This window comes from Ptychodera flava, chromosome 5 (assembly GCF_041260155.1).
Source record: "Ptychodera flava strain L36383 chromosome 5, AS_Pfla_20210202, whole genome shotgun sequence".
NCBI classification, from domain to species: Eukaryota; Metazoa; Hemichordata; class Enteropneusta; family Ptychoderidae; genus Ptychodera; species Ptychodera flava.
The window spans coordinates 25,137,162-25,160,673 of record NC_091932.1 but is presented as its reverse complement, the minus strand read 5'-3'; the positions used below and the strand labels follow the sequence as shown (position 1 = coordinate 25,160,673).

The window sequence follows — 23,512 nt, the reverse complement described above, 5'->3', positions numbered from 1 at the left end:
TTAGAGTTGACCTTCGGTGGCCGACATCTTGGATAATGCAAATTACGGGAGTTACCGACATTAACTTTCGGGAAACCAAGTCAACAATGTCTCAACTACCAAAATAAATGCAAATGAATACAAATCTTCAAAATAACGAGCATTTCTTGGTCAAAAGTTAAATTTTAGAGATGATTTGGCGGCCATCTTGGATTATGCAATTTCATTACGAGCTCTCCAACATTATTTTTGTGCAAACAGGCTAACATTGTTTCAGGTACACATAAGAATGCAAATCAACAAAATAATCATAAAAAAGGACATTTTAAGTGGAAAAAGTTAAAATTTAAGAGAAAAAATGTCGGCCATCTTGGATTATGCAAATTACCATAGTCGCCCAATATTACTTTTCGGCAACCAAGCTAAAATTGTTTCAGGTACCTAAATGAATAGAAATCAACAAAGAAATTAATAGGAAAGAGCATTTCTAGGTCAAAAGTTAAATTTTGGAGATGATGTGGCGGCCATCTTGGATTATGCAAATTACGAGAGTTGCCCAACATTAATTTTTGGGCAACCAAGCTTAAATTGTTTCAGGTACCCAAACAAATGCAAATCAACAAAAAAACTTCATAAGAAGGAACATTTCTAGGTTCACTATTGGAAGTATATGAGTGTCAAATCGACTAAATATGAATTAAATTGAATTAAATATGAGTACTTGCCTGTAATTAAATATGGGCACTTGTACAGACTGTGCCCATTCCCTGAAAAGGTCACAATTTTGACAAAAAAAATAGACCATACCACGTTATAAAATGAAAATAAAATGAATTTAAAGACTTTGTCACGACATCACTTAAAATTGCGATATCATACGGCGTTTGTCCTCTTACAGTTTTATTGTCCGTATTGTGTCTATTACAGGAATATTTTGGATGTAAAGCACGCTGAGACGAGTGTTTTGCATATTTAGGTTTTGCAGGTCACTGAGATTAAAATTTAAGCCACGCACATCATATATGCGTTTTTTTTTATTTTTACTCAGACCGTCGATTGAACACTCCATAAACTTCATGTCCAGATAAAAGCACATTAGCGTTGATCGGAAGTTTAAACTGTCTGTAGTAAATAATTAAAAGTTTGTGATGTCATAGATGACGTTTGCCATATGCGCTCTTTTTTTGGCGACATTTCACGTTTTATCCTGATTTTGCTTCATAGCGACAGCATTGCCTATATTTGATTCGCAATGATATTTATAGTCACCAAAGCAAAATATCAATGTCCGAGTGTACTGATTGATGAATCACATATTTATACCACCACTCAAAATTGGTGACCTTGCACATGTGTTTTATTAATATTTGACATAAAAGAGGGATGATAGTTTACAAAGTAACAGGTGGGCAGGCCGAGAGGAAGACTTGCTAACTAATTAAATGCTTGACTGTTGCAATTAAATAATATGCTGTTTGAGTAGACATAAAAATTATATTCCCTTAGTGGAAAATTTAGTACCGGAATTAGCTTTGTGATTATACGTAAGCCTTAATAACATAGGTTTGACATTTTACATATAGCTGATGGTCGATAATATTACGATTGATATTGACAAAAGAAGATCAGTCTCTCAATTGACCATTAGTTTTTATGTACTATTGTGTCAATGTTTCCTTAAGATATCTGCATCTGGTACCAAAATAGCATGTCTGTAAAAATCCTTGAAACCTTTGAACTTGGCAACTCAAGTACAAACGTATTACATTCTAATTCTCCAGATTTATGGCGGGTCATCAATATGTCGCCTATCTAATACCCCTTTTTGGCTTAGGATGAGCGTTTGCACATAGACAGGTGAGGATTTCATTCGTTGGCACTTAAAATAGCAAAAGCGTTGTTGTCCGGGGTAGAAGTTGGTTACATTAACCCTTGCCATGTGTAATATGCCATTTAAAAGTTTTTGTGTTTTGTTTTGAATTACCATATGTCCCACAATATTTGACAAAAAAGATCATATTAACACGCATAAGAAAAAATAAAAGATGATATAAGGTATTTTCTGAAGCTTGAAGGCTCAGGAAAACAGCAAAAATAATTAACTAAATAAACAAATACAAAAACAAATCGAAAACATATTTACCGTGATTAATAAGGAATCAACTCGGATTATGAATAACAATAGTTTTTGTTGGTCGTTTTAACGATATGCTTATTCCGTAGTCCGTGGGTATCATTATAGCTCAGTCCCGTATAGAATAACAATTTCATCTTCCATTTTGATTACGGTACATATTATTTAAGCAATAATATACCCCCTCCCGGCCCATAATTGATGAAAGCAAAAGTACAGAGGTGAAGATTGCAAACGTAGCGAGAACGAGGCGAAGCCGATTACATTATGGAGTGAAAATTTTTCTTGAGTTCATTATGGACCGGTAGGGGGTACATTGTTGCTGTTATTGTATATTTTTGCGATGCCACTGAATTTATAATTGTAGAAAACAACTTTGGCCACAGTGGATAATCGGTTACCTTATGAGTAATAATCTTGGGAATAACATCACAGATTTAACTAATTTTGATAAAGCTATAATGTAATATTAACTAAAGAGAAATCTTGAATAATTATTTCATGTCTAGCACGTCGATTGCAAAGCAAGTACAAAACTAAATAAGTGTCGTTAAAACTATTTAATTTTCAAGATCCGATTATAATCTTCCTACGTCATTTAGGACGAATGATGAAATCCAGACTTCGAAGAAAAAGACTTTCACGTTTTAGAATAAGCACATTGTAACTATTCACATTCAACATGAGACACAACCTTTCCCGAAGCAACATATCACTCTTTTAATAACTACTCCACCGTTCGTATGCTCACTAGAAAACGTTTATATTTAGGCTGTCTGTGTCGTGGGTTACAATTGTAACAGCCGAAGGCCATAACGGAATGTGCTGGTACGCTTCCCTCAACTGTAATCAGTACATCTCTACTATTGAACCCAGTGGATAAACCTGCCTGTTGCCCTGGTCTACGAGGCATTTCATCCGCGATACGTCGGCGTCTTCATACCTCTTAAAAAGAAGAGTGATTTCATGGAAAAAACATCCTTCTGTTAACTCGGAAACATGCGCAGAGTTATTTTTGCCAACAAGGTACAGCCTTCATGTCACCAGATGGCCGCCCCAAATTGCATTTACCAGTGAAGACTCGTTTTCATGACTCGATATATTATATTCATTTTATGCCATTCATGTCGAGAGCACTCACCACATTTTCAAAACTCGCCAAAAACAGAGGAGCGGATTTTTGTCTCATAAGAGCATCCACTTTTCTTTCTTTCAGATTGTACATTGAGTGCATTAACGTAGCCATCATCGTTTTCTAGGACAGTGACAGTTGGCTTGAAAATAAGGTTTTGCTCTACTGGGCGATTGTCCTCTTCTACCTGTGCCGGGTCCTCTAGCCGTCATCTTCTTGTAAAACGTGAGTAATTTGAGTATTATTTACGCAATCGAACGATATTCATGTTTCTAATACCAATATAATGCGCTTTTTACCATACCATCATCCAGGAAATATAGCCCAGTTTCCATTGCGACAAATGCGGCTTTCTATTAATTTTATTCTTTTATTTCCTCTTTATGCGCGACACATTGATCTTGTCAGATTCATAATTACGCTGCAGACTGACAACCCATCGTGTCATAATCGCATTGTAAAACTCTGAGATGTGTCCCGGTTTCATAATGTTTATTTTTATTTTGAAGATATTGAAACGACAATTCGTTTTTAATTGTTGTTTGAATTTGAATGTTAATCACGACAATATGTTATCCTTAATACGAAAGTGTAGCATATCCGACTCTCACGCATGTTAAATACATGATATGATATCTGGTTAATATATTCTCTGTCACGGGGTTCAGTGTTCCTTACCAAGAGAAACTTTGTACATGGCATGAGGACTGCTATAAACCTCATGTTTAAAATATATGAGTTGCGGTGAAAGAAGAAGGGCTCCAGGTGGACGTACAGACGATGCAGACTGACAATTGATAGTTAGATAGACCGGTAGCACGGCCAAGTAACTGAGACGGACAATGGGAGAGCTTTATACAAACGCAAAGAGGCAACGAAACAGAAACAAAACATCATGGAAATGATAACAAACAGCAAGCGATACGCATAAGCACGCATAGACGAATAGATACAAATAATACAGATGTATAGACACATAGATACATACATGGATACATACATGGATACATAAATACATACATGCATACAGACAGACAGACAGACAGACAGACAGACAGACAGACAGACAGACAGACAGACAGACAAACGAAAGCCTTTAAGTGTGTTCGTTAGTTCATGTGAAGGATGTACATTCAGTTACTTTATTTAACTTTATGGGAGTATCTGGTGATTAAATTCTGCGTTACCATGCGTGGTAATCTAAATTACCACAGCCCGTTAACCATGACAGAGCTCGTCGCCTGAACGTGATGATCCGGTTGTGGATTCATAATTCAATATAAGTAGGCGCTGTTAGATCTCATGCATTATTAAAAGAGATGCGATCTCTGTACGATACTGGCAAAGGACGTAAAACGCCAAGATTGACGACAACCAATGCCTTCATCAAGTAACAGCTGCTCGTATAACGTTATGCAATACATAATAAAGGAAGATGCTAGTGAATGAAAGATGGTCATCAGAGACTATGACACGGTCTTCTAGTTTCAAAGTTTAAAACTGATTTGTAATATTTGCATATTATGATACGATACAGTTTGCTGTGATATTATTGCAACTATCAGTTAGGCCTAATGTTTCGTTTCGTGGACATGATTTAAGGAACTGTCAAATGCACACTATCGCACCACTGCTGGCCGTCATGGTTCCTCTCATAAACTCGATCCCCCTGTGATTTGTTGCGTTTCTGTAACATGTGATGCAGTTGCAGTTACAGAAAACTTTCTACTATGAATATTTTCTTGCAAACCCTTCAAATATCACGGTTCAAAGGCGCGTCATTCTCACAGTGGAGATGCTTAATGGTTGCCGGTTTTATCCACGGAAGGTACCGTTCAAACAAAACGAATTATATTGCCCGAACTACAAGACTTGATCGTAGTGTCTGAGTGTTCTTCTTTTGAAGTTATAAGGAAATTCTTACACTTATGCTTCTGCTGATTGAATCTTACTATTTATTACCGCTCTACCTATCAATGCACCGGGCCAATGCACTAGTTCTGGTCGTTTAGGATGTTGAACATATTCTCACACTACATGATCGCAAATTTATTCCGCGCCTGGGATCATAAACAGAAGATATGGTTACCTATTTTAACATGTATTCAATATCACAACGCTTTGCCGACAAAGTATTGATGGGCGCTTAATTTCCAATTCAATACCTGCATAAAATATAGAACCTTTGAAGAGATATTATCTTGCCGTATATACACATGCCATTAATGAAACCTTTTCAAAGTGATAGCATATCTATAATTTATTGAAAACATTGCGATGGAAAGCGATGAAGGTTTACCAACAAAAAGCGAATCCTATTTCATTTAACATGCAGAAATATGTCTATTTTTGGATTTAGAATAGTGAATTATGAGATAGTGATCTGGGAATGCTGGCAATAACTATTGTGGTCTAAGCCATTAGGGCTTTAGGACGGCATGTTAATCGTATGTTGTCAATGTATTATTCCTGATAGTGTCATTTTCGCCAACCGTGGACCCAAGGACACTATTTTGATGTTGATATACGTCATAAACTAAATCTCCATATTTTGATCACATTGGCCTATGTGATTGACTTCTCATATGCTGCAAAGCTGACAGTATTATAAGTGACACTGATCTTGTCCCATTTTAAAATTTTGCTCCAATATACCTTGATTTATATGCAATCCCTTGTTTTGCTATTGTTGCTGGTTGGTTTCTGGTTGACTTACAGCCTTTCTATACATAGTACGTTCGGGTGTGTCCAGCAATTGTTTATCTGTGAACCCGGCATTTATTTTACCCTTCGATAACCTTCAATCTTACGATTAAACAAAATGGTCAGTGCCCACGTTAGGCTAAAGACGAATATAGATAATGCATATAACATGATACGAAACGGTTGGCAACAAAAACAGCAAAATGTTTTGAATGGAGACGAGTCATTGAAACTCCACACCCTTAAAATGAGGTTGTTGCAGAACATTGGAGAAACGTGTCTTTGATAATCAAGCCCATATTTGAGCTCCGGGGTTAAAGGTATACAGTCACCTGTATTCTAAATATGCCCATATATGGTAAAAGGGGCGTTCCTTGGTATTCAAAATGCCTATTTGAGGGCGCTGTTTTTAAAAAGCGGCAACCCGCTTAAAATCTGTGATTGGTTAGATTTTCTCTTTCCATGGTAACTGTGGCAAAATTGGAACAGGTGACAGTATACCTTTAACAGGTAGGTATGTAAAAATTCATGGTAAAAAAGGACAACGATCACCACGCAAAAAAGTGACCTAACAAATCACCACAGCTTTATTAGACGCAATTGTGACCTCTGCTATCCCTACATTAGCTGTTCTGTATTACTTTCTATCTTTCTGATTACCAATGTTTGCACTGTCTTTCTGTCTCTGTCTATGTCTTAATTTTATTCCCTAATAATAACAGTATAACTTTAACCAGGATATATATATATATATATATATATATATATAAATATATATATATATATATATATATATATATATATATATATATATATATATATATATATATATATATATATAATGTACATCATCTGTATCTCTGTATCTTTTTATGTATCTAATATATGTGCATGTACGTGCATGTCCGGCCTGTCTGGCTGACTGTACGTCTGTCCGTCCATAACTTACTTTGTTAATAATAAGTCTTTGAATGAAACAGAATCTGAACAGATTATGTCGTCAAAGCAACTTACAGAAATTTTATGATTTATGCATCCCATTCTTCTCGAAATGATAAATGTTGCCTTCGCTCACCTGGCATAAACTGCCATGTTTTCATCTTCGTTCCACTTGCGACGTAAAAATAAGGACATAACTATTATAATGCCTCGTTTCACAAATGCTTGTTTTGCGCGAAACCCGAAGGTACAATAACATGACAGCAAATACGTGTTTCCTTTTAATTCTCCGTTGAATAATATGCACAGCAATGGCAATTTTAATCTTGCACCAAAGGATGACGACTAGAGATGTCTAAAGGAAGCACTTTGGGACCATTACGTATGCCAATTTGTGTGATCATATCATGAATAGAGAGTAATTATCGTCGATGGTAACGGGAAATATATTACTATATGGATAGCGGAGATAAATTGAAATTTAGGGACGTTAGGTCCTCTTGGTCAAATTACGTATCAATGCTTTATGTAAATCTATAACAGACAAATTATGATAACTAGCGTATTTAATCACCAATAAGATCGTTACATAATGTACGGATGAGTGACCAGTTTTAGGTCTTATGAAAAATTCAACTTTAAATAATAATGGCATCACAAAGAAGGAGAGATAGACGCTCAAAGGAATAGCACATGGTATGGAGCTTTGCAGATTGAAGCAAATTTTATGGCCTCGTTTACTTGTTTTATTACGAAAAATGTATATATCGAGAATACTATAGATACATTGTTGTAGACATAGACCAATATGCTTACAGTACAGATGTATGAATGTTATTTTCATTGTCCTGAAAATACTCCAGCCAAAATTACACACAAAAGATATTGTCATAGAACTATTGATAACTATTATATTTGATTTAAATTTAAAGGGCAGTTTCCATAGCATCACTCATAATACCTTTTCGCTTCAATTTTTTTATTTGTGCATTATTACATTACGAAAGAGTGAAATGAAGGGTATCCACATTACATTCTTCTCAATTGCATGATTTACTGTCAATGTAAATTTTTAAACATGGGTTTTCCTTGAGTCTGTGTATATCGAGAAATTTTCGTTGAAAAAAACAAATGGTTTGGAAGCACCCAGTAAATCGGAGAACGTTTTATCCTATAGTAGGTCTCTTTATAACTGTAGGATGAGCTCAAGGTATATTGAATGCGTGAGAGTACCCATATATTCTATCTATAAATAACTCGTGCAATAGCTAAGATTAGTTGACACCAGTGCGTTTTCTATCATGTGAACTGTGAATGTTGGAACTCCTTGACAAATGGGGGCATTTATTTCAACTTAAGGTCGAGGTGAGATAAACTTTTCGAGACCGCAAATTTAAGTCGTTGATCATTTTCTCAAGGTTGTCAATTTCTCGCATTAAGATGTCATACTTTGTACGGGATGTAATGTGTTTTGCCTGTTTGAAATTTACCAGTCGATTAATCTTTGCTCAAAACGGAACAACATATAATGTCTCCCAGTTATATATATGTCGCAACTACTTCCAACATATTGTGAAGATCGTATTAATGTCGACACGTTCTCACGGACCGCCATAGGCATGCGCAAGTACTCGGGCAACTATTAATTGCAAAGACAGGGAGTCGATCGCAACTCGTCGTTATGACTACCAGAAATGATTGTATTTCAAATGACAGCTCTTGTGCAGTCTGCGTCGCCCATAATGTCGTTTCCTTACGGTACATGTAGAGCTTCCCTAAAAGGAGATAATTGTCGTCACAACAGAGGTTAGTGCCGATGTGGTATTTATGTTGACTCGAACCAATCTACACTCTGTGTCTCTTTATGTTAGCCGGAGTGTCAGATCCGATAGGCCAGATATCAGCCCTTATTGTTTTTTGTGTATTCTGTGCTAAACTCAAGACAGTAACAACTGCTGACATTTTTGTTAGAACAAAAATAACAGTGGTCCATCACAAACAAAACCCAATTTATTATAACCCTGGGAACCATCTTCGCAGTTTTAGAAAGTCGAGCATGATATTGCCAAATTTGCTGGGTTTTTTTGTTTTTGTTTTGTTTTTTTTTTGGTTTTGATGACGGACATCAAAAAGAAGCTTAAAGGACAAAAAAATTCCCGACTTCCTACAATTTTTCCTTGGGGCATATTAACGGAAACAAATATGTTTCCCCTTCTACTTCTTCTCTTTAAAAATCGGTCATTACAAAGTATCAGCTCAACCAACAATTGCAATTATATAGTTGACTGGTGAAATTTAGTCCAGACTATTAATTATTTGTTGGCGACAATGTCAACTTGCACAAGGAAGATTAATGTTGTAAGGTTAAGCACTCTGGAACAAAAGTACTTTGAAGTACAGCCTGTGAAGCTGTAGCGTTCAATGCAGTGTCGAAATTAGTCAATATTGGTCATTGTCTTGAAAAGAATGGTTGCTTGCCTGACGTATTCTTCAAATGTGAAATCAAGTCACGTATTAGCGTTCTGAATGTTGATTAAGAGTATATTACAAATAACCGTTACCAACTAAGTATTTATGTTTGTTGTGCGTGATTGAGTAGTTCAGTGGTGTGTATTCACCGACCGTATTTTTGAGTGTGATATTAAATGTCATTTAAAGCTTGACAAATATCAGATAACCCAGTCTTGAAATACACTAAAACATACTGTCCTGTATTAAACCTTATGGCAAATATGTAATGCGATACAATCCCAAAAGTCTTATGAAATTGATATGTAGTCTATCTCCCTCAAAATAATGTTACAGTTCATCGCGTTTTGATATTAAGCAATATATTTGTCTGATAGCATAGAAACAACCGTATAGTGTGATGTCTGTCTTTGTTTCAAGTCAACTTGGCTTCCGTGATACTTTCTTCAGAATGACACGCTGCTTTTCCCACGCACAGAATAGTTACAGTCCAAACAAGAAAATCTTATGTCCGACATGCGTAAAGATACAACTGAAGACATTATACGTTTATTGGCTGGTGTCCGTTTCTTAAAATTGATGACATTTAGACCATTTCTAGTAATAATGTAACATATTTTGTGACAGGCTAGGCTGGAGAGAGAGAGAGAGAGAGAGAGAGAGAGAGAGAGAGAGAGAGAGAGAGAGAGAGAGAGAGATGCAGACAATGAAGGGTATCGTGACTTTGTGTACGCGATTAAGGCTGCATGTAGAGTGTCAACATGAATGTGTAAATGTCCCAACAGGATACCAGTCAAGAATTTTAGAATGTCATACTGAAACGGCTATGGTCAACTCACTTGTTAATACCAGACATACTAAATGTTGGTGACTTGGATATTAATTGTACATTGTTACTTCAATAATATTTGGATTTATTTCATTTAAAAAGCAAATTGCTCAATTAAAATTTTCTTTTATATGAATGCATTACGGGGTGTTTTCACTGCGTCAAGGGAGGCCTTAGCCACATCACGTATGCCCGCAATATTGAGCCAGATATGATTTGACATACTGATGTAAATAGACGCCCCAAAAGAGAGTCCAGAGAACAACTCGCTCTCACGAATACTGCCTTAAACCCAATGCATTGCCGTATAACTCAATCTGCTGGACTTGTAACCGCTGTCTGTCAAAGCTAATACGTTTTCATTCCCCGCAGTGCTGCCGAAACTAGGTATCATTTCCCCTCTTCTAAAGAGTATATTACTTGCAAATGATTCATCGCGTGTTTCCATTTTTGTTCAAGGAGGGTTTTTCTCCTCTTTTCCTAGGCTTGCACGTCAATTCTGTTACTACACAGGCAACGATTATTTGAAACATCCAATTACAAAATACGTCAACTTGATCTTTTAGGCAACGAGCATGTTTTTGCCTTTCAAGGAATGTGCTGCGGAAAGAGTATGAGACAAGTATCTGTAAACCTTCTTTGGCGATTTTCTAATAGATGTTTTTGGCCATGTAAGGTGTTCAAATGATTAGGCATACATCTTGTAGGTTCCACATGCAACATGCAGCATTGTCGATTATTCATTAAACTTTTAGCTGTAACAATATCCACACAAGGCCAAGAGATCCCTCCGCCCACGCCATGTACTTTACATTGAACGTACACTATGCTGTCGTCACGGAGTATTGATTTTTTACGAAATTGACTGATTCTCGTCATGGAGAGAGAGTGGTCGATTCAAAGTAATTTTTCAATCGTTGTTCAGCGAGCGACTTTCGAGCGCGTCTGCTCAGAGGTTCCCTCGGCGATGAGATTTTATAACGGACTTCATTCACTAGGCAAATAATTTACAGCCTCTTAATTGTACAGTTACTTTAACGACATGCACTGAATCAGTCTTAATTAACATGACTTTAAAACTCGATGACCCTCTTGATGAAACAACCATTGTGACATTTAACCTAAGCCCGGTAATTAAAATCCCCATAAATCGACCGCTAAATCGAGCTCTCCTGTTTTAGCTGTCTATATATTTCGATATAGAATGACCACAATATGATACGTTCATTCACGGTCAATTAATTACTGTCTACTTGTACAATATGGAACGTAATAGACGCGAATTAAGTCGCCATTAAGTGGATATTATCGACGGTAAATATGGTATGTTAATGTAAATCAAATATTGATTTAGCGATTCTTGATATTAGTCAGTTATGCTTTCTAGTGAGCAAACTTTAAAGAAAAGGAATAATACATGACCTCGATATTGTAAAATCATAAAAAATGTGTTTGTTCACCGATGGACACAAGGCAAACAAGAGGATCTACAACCTGCAAACGTTGATTCAATATCCCTTGCAGAGGATATATGTATATTGTGGAATTACATACAGCATCGAAACGAGTCTTCTATGTAAGGAGTTCTCCTTAAGGAGACGTAATTTGTCAGGCTGTCCGTCAATAACAACCACTTTGTTCAACTGTGTGCACCTTCAAGCACCTTTAATCCATTTTAACGTAGTTATTTTTTAGTGAATAGACATATGTCAATACAAATGGGGAGAACCATTATATAAGTCAATGGGAGAAGGACTGACTGACTAACGGTTGCTCGATTTGGTCTGCTACACGCTACCATTAAACACTGACAGTCTATTTCTTCGGAGAGGTTCAAGAGCAACTCTCAAGATTCATAGCGCAAGAGACAAAAGAGTGTCTGGACCGTCGGGATTTTAGATTATGCTACGCAACACTTTAAGAAACACAAGGGAAGAAACGAACGAGATTTTAAAAGTCATGATGCATATTGTACTTACTTTTTAATCTCTACAAAGACATATAATAAGCTCTTATATTTTGGCGACCGTGCATGTATAAAGACAAACATCACACTCTTAGGTAACTAGGGTTCTTGTAAACTGTAAATAAACAAGTCATCGAAAGATCAACAGACAACCGCAAGAATCATCACCACCATCATCATCATCATCATCATCATCACCATCATCATCATCATCATCATCTTCTTCTTCTTCTTCTTCTTCTTCTTCTTCTTCTTCTTGGACAACTGTCAATGATGCACAAACACGACATAGGCCCACGATGTTTCGACATGCAAAGACGGCAGATAACTGTGAGCACGTATATGTAGCGATACAGGGTACACGACAATTGGTGTAACGTGGAGGCTCTGAACCATGGCCAGTCCGTAGTTCGTCGCTTCAAGGAACAGAATCGACACGGCAATTGATGCACCTGCTTTAAATTGTGACACTGGTACCGTAGTTACTGTGTTGCTATTGCGTCACGACTTGTTACCGTGAAGTCGTCCTCCGCCATTGGCAGCAAAGAGAGCACATGACTCTGCAACCTTTTTAGGGTGCCCACCCCTCAACTACTTTCACTGCAGTTCAGCGTAAATGTCCTCATGTTAACAATGAGTTGATAGGTGCATGTTGTGATCCAATTATATTGAATTTCAAAATAGCTTGGCATAACAACGTGCCTGGGTGATTAGTAAAACGTTTCTGGCGATAGAAAATAACGCCGACTGCATCATCAATTTCAAACGTTCCCTTTTGATAGATTTCGCAACGATTGAACCCAATACGACGTCTATTGTTCTCACTTACAGAACACGGTTCAATGTTGGAAATGTCAATCGTTGTACCGATCTTTACAACTGTACCGAAAAACAAATCGTTAGCGTTCTGTGCAGTTTCATCGCCGGGAAATGTGATAAAGGCAATGTAAGAATGTTCAAGAAGTCAGTGTACGGGTGACTTTTTTCAGTTGAAACGCGACAACACTGACGATGTTGACTGTGGCACAATGAACGTCGTATTGGGTTTAAGTGTTGGAGAACTCTTGTAATGAATGCAGTGTGCCGTCGTTTTCTATCGCCAGAAACGTTTTTCTTGTCACCAAAATACGTTTTAATTCCAAGCTATTTTAAAATTCACCATAAAATCGGGTTGTTTTGTAACAAATACTGATAGCCTTATCCAAAACATATCTATATAACATGGGCTGGAACTTTAATTGAATGATTACATACTGCAATTACATGGACATTGCAAATGATAAATCGTGCAATGCAGTGTAACCCTATATCCGGAGACCTTGAACAGCATGCAGCTATCGGTCGGTTTGCCTTCAAGTTGTCTAATGTTGGACCTCTAATCGGTATACATGTATTTATTTAAAGTTGACCTGAAGTGGCACCTACAACATATGATTTCATATGAAGCATCGTCAATGTACTGTACTTCGCAGTGACAAATTAAGTACATTTCCGTATAAATTTGCCCTTCACGCAGACGCACACAGCCAAATGGCATGTAGAAATGCGTTGATCTACGCAAACCTTATTGACTAAACGCTCTTTATAGATTGAATTTCGACTCTCCCGGACAGTGTGCATCTGAAACCTCCCCGGAATGCCCCCTCTTCTTCATTGATGCTACATTGTTTGACTCGCTGAAAGATTGCTTCGTAATTTTATCGATTCGCTGCAATCATATTGAGTTGCATGTGCACGACTCGTGCGCAAGCATGTTCTGTCATTTTTCGAAATCGATCAAGACATCCATTTCGCTCTAGTCAATTACTTTGTTGCAGAATAGGAAGGAGAGAGGTCATTCCTCATGGGTTCCAATTCCCGCAGTGAAAAAATAAAGTTAATAATTAAAGGGGGTAAAAGAGGAATCTTTTGCCCGCAGTTGACAGTTCATCAAATCTTAAACTGTATGCAGTTGTCATATTAAAAGTTCTTCTTTGGGCTTTAACGGAATAGGCTTTCACTGTGTTTCATGAATATTGCAAAAAAAATGAATGACAAAGTTCAGTCAAAAAGAGCGTATGTCGGTAATAATATATAAAAGATTCAAACATACTATGGTACTTGTATGTTATACGCCGGGGAGAGTGAGAGGGGGACCAGAGAATACATACCTCAAAGGCAGTCTATGCTAGATAAATAAAACATCATGAATATTTTGTAATTTTCCCCCGGTACAGTTGAATAATTCACGGGTACTTTCACTCTGCTTGTGTAAAGGCTATGATGATGCTTGGGGAGACGGTAGATGCCGCATAGATAATTCACGCTGTGTTTTAATGTGTTCGTTTAGGTCAATAATATTCGACTTTATGGCCCTGGGCCAGGTTTTACATCCTCATTCACCAGAGAGTCAGTAAAAACGCAACCTGCATTATTACATTGCATTGCGGAAAAAGCAAATTTCCGCTCCACATTGAATTCACTTCGCTTCACCGTATTGACAACAACTTTCAGCTTGTTGACCGAACAGCATTTTCGGAGCTTGTAAAGCCAGAAAAGAAGCGGCAGAGTTATTATTATTGAAATTCGCATCCTGAATGGATGATTTGCTGCAGGATATAATATCAGTCTATCTGCAAACAGCTTCCCTATACCTGTATCGATCTCGGCAATATCGACAAGAGTTGGCGTGTTTTAGGCCACCTAGTAGCGTCAATCTTAACTTATATTTTTATTACTCAGATTGCATCGTTGAATGTTAGAATTTCACCGGAGTACACTGATGCTGGAAAGCGTGGGAACGGGAAATCGAATTTATCATGGCGAGTCAGTAGAGGTCAAACCGCCCACTCAGGGTATAGTCATGTCTGTACGTCTTTTACATGATGTTTTAAAATACATTAACAACGCCGGGGTTCGTCGTCAATCGTCGCCGCATGTTATGTCTAGAGTTATCAATTGCTTTCGGATCCGGCCACAAGCACAGATAATAAGAAACTAAACCATTCGCAGATTCAACGTCTACTCAGGATATGAACTTTGCAGCGTACAGAAGACATATAAAGCGAAATATTCATGTGCCTGCGGTCGCTGCCATTTGAATCTATTGAATTTGACAGTGATGAAACATTCGTATCCCGGAAGGGGCTCGTCAAGGCCTTCCGACGGGGTGTCCCCTGTGCTGGTTGTTAAAAATGAAAGCGGAACAGACAGACTGGCATACTAGTTTGCTTGAGGATAGAAATACGCTATGGTGGTCGTGAAATGCTGAATGCGAGGAGATCTCGAAGGTCAAAGACGTCTTTATGTATAACCAATCGTGGGTATTCCGTCATATACATTGAAAAAGTTTGTTCTTGGGTGTATCGACCGCTGTAAAAGTAGAGTACGTCCGTATTCATCAACATCAACATATAATACTGAAATGACTCAAATGACAGTTAATCGTCCTCATGTGAGGACGGGTTCATGGACATGCGCCTTTAAGATTCTTGTTGGTATGTGATCGTCGTTCGGTCGTGTATAGTTTAGCTAGCAAAGAAGTCCGAGATCGTGCGTAGACAATACCCAAATGACTTCTGGATGTACCATGTATAAATAATTCTAAAATTTCAATTTCATTGCTTTAGCAAAGCTGACGTAAAACTAAGTGAGTGTAGCCCGGCCTATATAGTTGCATTATTGGACATCATGGCTTACAGTGCTGGAACTTTGAAACGTTTAAGTTGACTGAACAAGTTCAAGCCTGTTCTGGTTCTGAATTGATGATCACTTGCATGTTATGTGGCATACTATCTGCATATTGCGTAGTTTACAGTGTAGACGAGCTGCAAAGAAACATGCGCCTAATTCTGCGAGCTTTATCATGGTTAGACAGACTGGTCGATCCTGTGGCTTCGGTTAACATCACAACCCCGACCATATTTGTCAAGTCTAGATCTGTATCAGTACAGGTCGGATTTTTCAAGCATCTTTCCACAATGTATGAGGTGTGCTTCATTTTGTCACTGATTAGGCTTACATGATAACAGCATGGGAAGAGAGAGAGAAAGAGAGAGAGTATATATATAAATATATATATATATATATATATATATATATATATATATATATATATATATATATATATATATATATATTCTGAGGATTGCAGGATTCATGAAACTTGAGTGATAGATTTCATTACTTTCTACTTGAAGTAATTTGTTTATTTATTTTATTCTGTTGGCCAAATATTGAAGATGTCAGGGAAAACAGTACTCATTCATTTCTAGAAAGGAGCTGCAATTCATCCAACTAGACTCAGTAGAAATGATAAACAAAAAATATCACTTGTGGGCGTTCATGTAGAATCAACGGGGAAGACCGGACTTAGTAGAAATAATAAACAAAAAATAAAGTAACATCATATCACCTGTGGGGGTTGATGTAAAGTCAATGGGGAGAGGATGTTAAAGATAGCTGCTTCATCAAAGGAAGGGGCACAGATGTTGGGAACTGTATACATTGAAAAGCACTACATGTAAGGAAGGAATGAAGTTTAAATAAATACAATTTAATAAAATTTAAGTATCATGTGTTTTTTTGTGCATTGGTTTCTATGCCTCTGGAAAGCCCTCCATTTAATGCACTCCTTAGAAATTGCAGTTCATTCCTTGGAAATTAATCGTGTGAAATTTTAGTTTGGTTACCTAAAATAATTTGTTTAAAACAAAACATCGTCATGCAAATACTCCTACAAAATTGAATATTGAACACAAATAGCTGCAGACAAAAGTACTCATCAAATTTGGAGCGACTTTGAGCGTATAAACTGTACGTGTGATTTGTCTCATTGTGAGCTATTCAATGTCATTGGGAAAACCCAAGTTCTCAGTCATGAGGTGTTGTTTGTTGTGTAATTTCAACTTGTAAACTATTCAAGACAAACACAAGACTTTTGGAATAGAATGATTTTCACCGCATTTTATAAGAGTAAGGCTAAAGAATTCAGAAATCCTTTGTGTTGTGTCTGCACATTTTCAGGTTTTTGGCAGTATTCTTGAAAGAGGACCGACAGTGGATTCAATAGGCCTTGACCTCCCAGCTTTTCTACCTACGAATGTTTGTAAAAAGAGTTTGTGAAATGCACTCAAACACACTCATGCTTGTAGAGTTTTACATTGTAGTGGAAATTATGAAAGAGAAATATATTTTCAACTATATTGTTGAACTTAAAAATATTTTCAAATATATAGTCTAGTTTTCAAAATATCGTCTACTATATTGGTAAACAACCAGAAGGTTGGCAAATATGTTGCAGATTCTCTTTATATTGTCAAATTTATTGGGACATTTAAAAAAATTGCGACATACACTTGCAAACAAAAACAAGTTGAACAATTTATTTGAGAAACAGCTTCTTTTAACATTATATATATATATATATATATATATATATATATATATATATATATATATATATATATATATATATATATATATATATATATATATATATATATATATATATATATATATATATATATATATATATATATATCCCATTATGATTTTGTTAACCCTTCTAATTGACTAGAATGCTTCCTTAAACGTGTTAGCAAGATGGGATTAATATTGCTTGATAGTATTTGACCTTGTCAATAATGTCGAAACCACAGCAGACATTCTAAAATTCAATACCGTCTACAGGCCTCAAAACCTTGTTCAAGATATTAAATGAAACGTGGTGACAAGGTTTTTTTCTGCTTTTCTACAAAGATTTATTTTTAGTGTATGTGTTCAGGGTCTGGCGTGTTGTGCGTGGTCTAATAGGAGGCAGTAATGCCTCACCAAGAATGACATGTCATGCTTTTTCCAAAATACCCTGTTGTATATATCAGAAATAAACACAACACAGCTGTTTGTCGTAAAATGTGGGGCCCATTTTTATATGACGCTAGTCATCCCCCATAAAGGAATTAAATTAGTTGTCACGATTGTACAGGTCTCCTATTTCAAAGCTATTTGCTTAAGTACTGAAGACTAGTGAGAATGTCAAGTTTTTTCAAAAGTGAATGCACTTCGAATAACAATAATTATGGCAATCCGGTAATTTTGACCTACCTGACACAAGAAAGCTAAGTTTCACCAGCATGCTATTATGCAAAATATCCGACCTAAGAACACCTAATTGACAGAAATCTTCTCCGACCAACCCCTTTATATAATATTCACACAAAAAATACCTTCAAGCAGAGACCGGACGATATCTACCAACAGTGCCAGTCATTCTTACGCGGAAGCCTGTCCTAACGATTGTCATTAATACATCAAAAGAATCATATAACTTCGCATTGTCGGGTTTTCTATAAAAAAAGCACGCTGTCAAGATATTAAATTCTGAGTCCTTAGCGCAAAAACTGCAAAATAGTATGTAAAGAGTGTTTCGTTGTAATGGGCAGTGATTATGTTACAACAATTGATTGGCATCAATTTCTGATAACTGTCAATAGTGTGTTACAACTATTTAAATTAATTCGCTTTTTGTACATGCACTTGTGTGTGCACGGGGCAATTTGAGTTCATTCCCGGATGTAATCTAAAGCTGAGTCATATCAACATAATTGCCGTCTGTGCTGCGTCCGACGTGAGAAGAGGCCGAGGGTCTGACGCGAGACAAAGGACACGATTTTTCGCTTTACGAAAAGATAAGTTTAGGGGAGACCTAGAAGTATCACCTGCATTTCCCGCCATAAACTATTGCACATTCGTATCATGTGCTCTAAATGCGTCACGCAACCACTCGTTTCCGCTCAGTGGATCCTTGACATAAGGTATATACGACAATAATAACAAACTCATATCAGACCAAAACGTATGTGTATTTATCACGGTCCACGGAGAAGTAAGCGAGTCTTCGACGGCACAGTTGGATGAATTAGGCTAACTGTTCCTACAATATAACACTTAAATCAGCGATTATCAAGTGCCACCGAGCAAACAAAACTGATCGGTAAAATAAGGCAAAATTATCAGGACTATATTTGTATAGAGTTAGAGGTTTACAGCTGTAAGGTCGCACCTTCATATCGCAAGCAAATCACTGAAACTCGCAACACAATGACTATTAAAGCGCAGATATTAACGCTATTGAGTGTCCATTGAAGGTGCCTAATGGTAGCTTAGGAATGAGGGTTAAAATTACGAAGACCAACATATTCCGGGTTTTCCACTGCGTACAATATTACTGTCACACTAGTACGGGGCGAAATCGGGTCATATTCAATCAGAGTGCATTAGGCAATAACGCCCGCCGCAGGCGGGTATGCCTGAGATTTGAGTACAATGCGGCTTACATTAGACCTAAATTGAGTTACACGTATACCAGGTTGCGAGTGAGGTTATTGCTAATATATCATTTCATAAATTATGTCGAAAAGTTGTTTTCTCTGCAGTTTTAGAATCCAAAAAGGGGAAAGTAGATATTAAGTGATTGTCTTCCAACGGATATGCAGCATCCGGAAACCGAGCGCAGTTACAACGAGAAGGATATATGTCACGCGAAATCCAATATGGTAGGGGGGCGCAGGCGACAAAAAGTGGCTACACATATATGGCGAAGCTAAAACGATATGCCCTAAAAAGGCCGTTCTTAATCAATTTTCTAAACGTTTATACTACTCTCTTAATTATCCTGATATTTTTGTCACTTCATTATTTCTCCCGCTTTGTTAAAGTATTTTATTTTACTATTCTGCAATAGCCGGCTTGAGTTCTGTTTAGATCGATGCACTGGTGACGATATGACAAATGTTTTACTGTAACATTGAATTTGCATATGCCGTCGGTATTTCAAAATAGCCCTACTACTGGCAGAATTTCCCAATTCACGTAATCTAAAGCAAAGACTTATGCAGTCAAAACTATACTGCAGACAGTCAGCCTTGGCATCTTTACTGTAGCTGAAAAAACTGATATAACATAATTTGCAAAGTACATCGTTATTCCCAAATTTACAGTAAAATATCACTAATGATATTTCCCGTTAAACATCTGAGCATATGCATCCGCATCCCCTCCTTATAGTATGTAACAAGTTAGTGCAGTCATTTACCATTACAGCAGACACACAGGCAGAAAATGCGATGAATCCCCTACAAAACCGTTTAATTTTTTATCAAGAAAAGCAAATATACAAAATATTTTAGGAAGGCAAGTAGCCAGCTAATGGCTTTTTGCTTTTTAAATCTCAGATATAACACTTTAAATCTTGTTTCCGTTTAAATGGTGTTGCGATCAACGCACATCTGATACAAGTCGTCTTAACACCGTCGCTATGGCGCTAATTCCTTATTGGCCTTCGCATTCAAACGTGCTTTCACCTACCAGAACATGGATGCCGTTAATCATAAGAAGGAATACATCAAGGTGTGCGCGCGCAGGATTTGTTCCAGTGCTGAAGCATGTTTTTTTTTTATAAATGATCACATTTGTTGTATAAAGTGTGTTTCAACAAGAAATGAACACAACTTTTAAAAACGTCTTGGCAATGTTGCAGACAGCACAACAAAAATTATATATATATATTTCATGTAATTGAACCATAATTGCAATATTATTCATTCAAATACTGGAGGAGGGAAACCCTAATTAAAATCTCTTTGTCACATTATACTGAGAAAGGTCATGTTTCTCTGTACGTTTGGTATCGGTACGACGAACTGAAGATTTTATCGATCATGTTCACTCTTCTGAGAGATATCAATGTTTTGCGTGATAGCGTTCCATACATCCAATGACATTTTTTATCTCAGCGTAATGATTTATTCAGAAATCCACCCACTGCCTCATATAACATACCTGGCATGGAGTACCCACTCCGCCTACGTGACGACTGTTACTGAGGGCGCTTTAACACATTAATTTTGTACACTCGCCGGGTAATATTCTTTAATATTCTACAGAACATGGAGAAAACCCGATCAGAGGTACTACATACTTGAATATCATATCGGCGCGTATTTTACGATTTGCAAAAAATTAAATAAAGACAGAAACATATCGTCATTATATTCCGTGACACAGCGCTATTCTGAGCTGCAGGTTTTAGTCAGAGTTAGAGAACGGTAAGAATAAATCAAGTTTGCTAGCGTATACGTACTGAGCCAAACATACATTGTATAGCCGGGAAATGATGAACCTCTGATCCGGGAGAAAGCAGGAGAGGTGATGGAATGTAGAGATACATGTATACCCCAGCGTCATGTCAAAATTCATCAAGTCTGTCAACAGACAGTAAGGTTATGTTACAAATTCGATGCAGAACGTGAACCATTGGCATTTAATTTTACAGATGTGTTTGATCAATGTTAATTTTCATTTCAGAACGTAAAGGTTAAAATTATGGTTTCGAAAAATGGTATATTTGTAAGTGACCTTTATAATAGTGCATTTTAGCATAAACAGTGGAACAAGATATATACTTTGAAAAAGAAAAATAATATAATCCATTTTCAATATGCCCATAGGTAAGACTTTATTAGAAAATTGTAGATGTTTTCCAAAGTTTTATTAATGACCAACGTGAACGAGAAAAATCAATATTACGGGTATTTTAGGTCCTAAATATGTGATGAGATATTTCTCGGTGCCGAGAGCACACAAATTCTTTTATGTCACATTACACTTGTATGACCTCCTTCAGTCTACGTTTTTCTACATTTTGCTAAATTTTGATAAAAATCTGAAGCCAATAAAATGTGGTGTTCATCTGATCCAAAATTGTCAAAAAAAAATTATCAAAAATTCATAAAATTTGAAAATTTGTAAAATGTTGCACACAATAATTTTTGTGGGGAAAAATATTGGAGTGCTCAAAGGGTAAATACTCTACAAGGCTAATACATTAAATAAGAGGGCTTGCTGCCAAGGATTATCATGTATTTACAAGTCAAGTCATGTTTCAATATTTTAACTTTGACCTGCAGGGGATTGACAAGTGCGTACCGTCAAAGCATTAATGAGGTCATTTCAGAATTTTCATGTGAAAAACTGCTGAAAACACTAAGAATGGATGTATATACATACATACATGTGAATTTAAATTTTCACTTTTGCACTTTAAACTAAGCTGAAATAGTTTCATGAGTTTTATCAGAAAATTTCACTATGGAGAATCGTTTTAGGAAAGATTCATTATCTCGAGGTAACCCACTGTCCAGAAGCATCATTCAATTTGAAAAGGTAATTGTTTCTCGCCTCTGGACCATAACCATTAAATTCGTCGTTACATTGTGGCAAGGTTCATTTTTCCATATGGTGTTTGCAATCACAGCATAACGGGATATACGCTAAGGATGGTCGCTTCTATTTATCACGAGGTCGCCAAAGTGCTCTATCTTTCGTAAAAAAACATGGGTCTGCTAAACCTTCAAGATTAGGGTCTTTGAGATTTTCATTATTTCGATAGCGACAGTCATGTTTAAAATAGTCTTCAATAAAATAAGACAGTTTGTCCTGTTTATCTGCTTCTTCTTGGTGAGAAATTCGTTCTATTTAAACGAAATATTTCTTTCAAGACTGAAATTGGTTGCCATAGAATGAGGGATTGTAGAACTGCAGTCTTGTTCTGATGATTACATTTTCTTGATCTACTCAATATGGACATTGCCAGAGGTCGAACTTTTTGCTTAGAATAAGATCCAACAATAATCACTTATCTAATAACACAAATTATAAGGCTCTGTTTTTAGTATCGAGCACTGTAACATGTGGACAACTGTATACTTCGATATATATATATATTATATATATATATATATATATATATATATATATATATATATATTGATACACACACACACACATATATATATATATATATATATATATATATATATATATATATATATATATATATATATATATATATATATATACCTTGAAATTAAAAGCGCTTGCTATTTCAGTGCACACAGTATTTAACAAAATGCGATTCCTACATTAACATGGCATCATTGTTGAGATTGAGGAGTTTTAACGGATTACAAAGAACCACAAATTATAATGTCACAATGATCATTCACGTTAAATATGAGATTGCGTTTTCTCTCCGAGACGATGCGATTGTGTAATCAGTTTACGATGATTCGTACAGGAAGGGTACCTCAAACGTACCTTAAATAAGCTTTACCCTCTTTGGTTGAGGACTTTTTTGCGTAGATTCGTACATACATACATACATACATACATACATACATACATACATACATACATACATACATACATACATACATACATACATACATACATACATACATACATACATACATACATACATGTCGTAATTAATACATACATGCACATTTTTCAGAGTGATATACTGAAGACTATTTGAACTCG

The 23,512-nt window shown here is 36.5% G+C and overlaps 1 protein-coding gene across 4 annotated transcripts in view; it reads left to right on the top strand.

Moving 5' to 3' along the window:
* The window catches only part of LOC139133357 (trissin receptor-like), a 164,611-nt gene that overhangs the window by 83,742 nt on the left and 57,357 nt on the right, over positions 1-23,512 (top strand). For 2 of the 4 annotated variants that reach the window (XM_070699913.1, XM_070699912.1), the window contains exon 3: positions 3,330-3,470. The gene's annotated coding sequence lies outside the window, so the exon portion shown is untranslated. Of the gene's footprint in view, positions 1-2,964; positions 3,140-3,329; positions 3,471-23,512 lie in introns of those variants that run through there. The other 2 variants (XM_070699914.1, XM_070699911.1) reach the window with 2 other exon arrangements.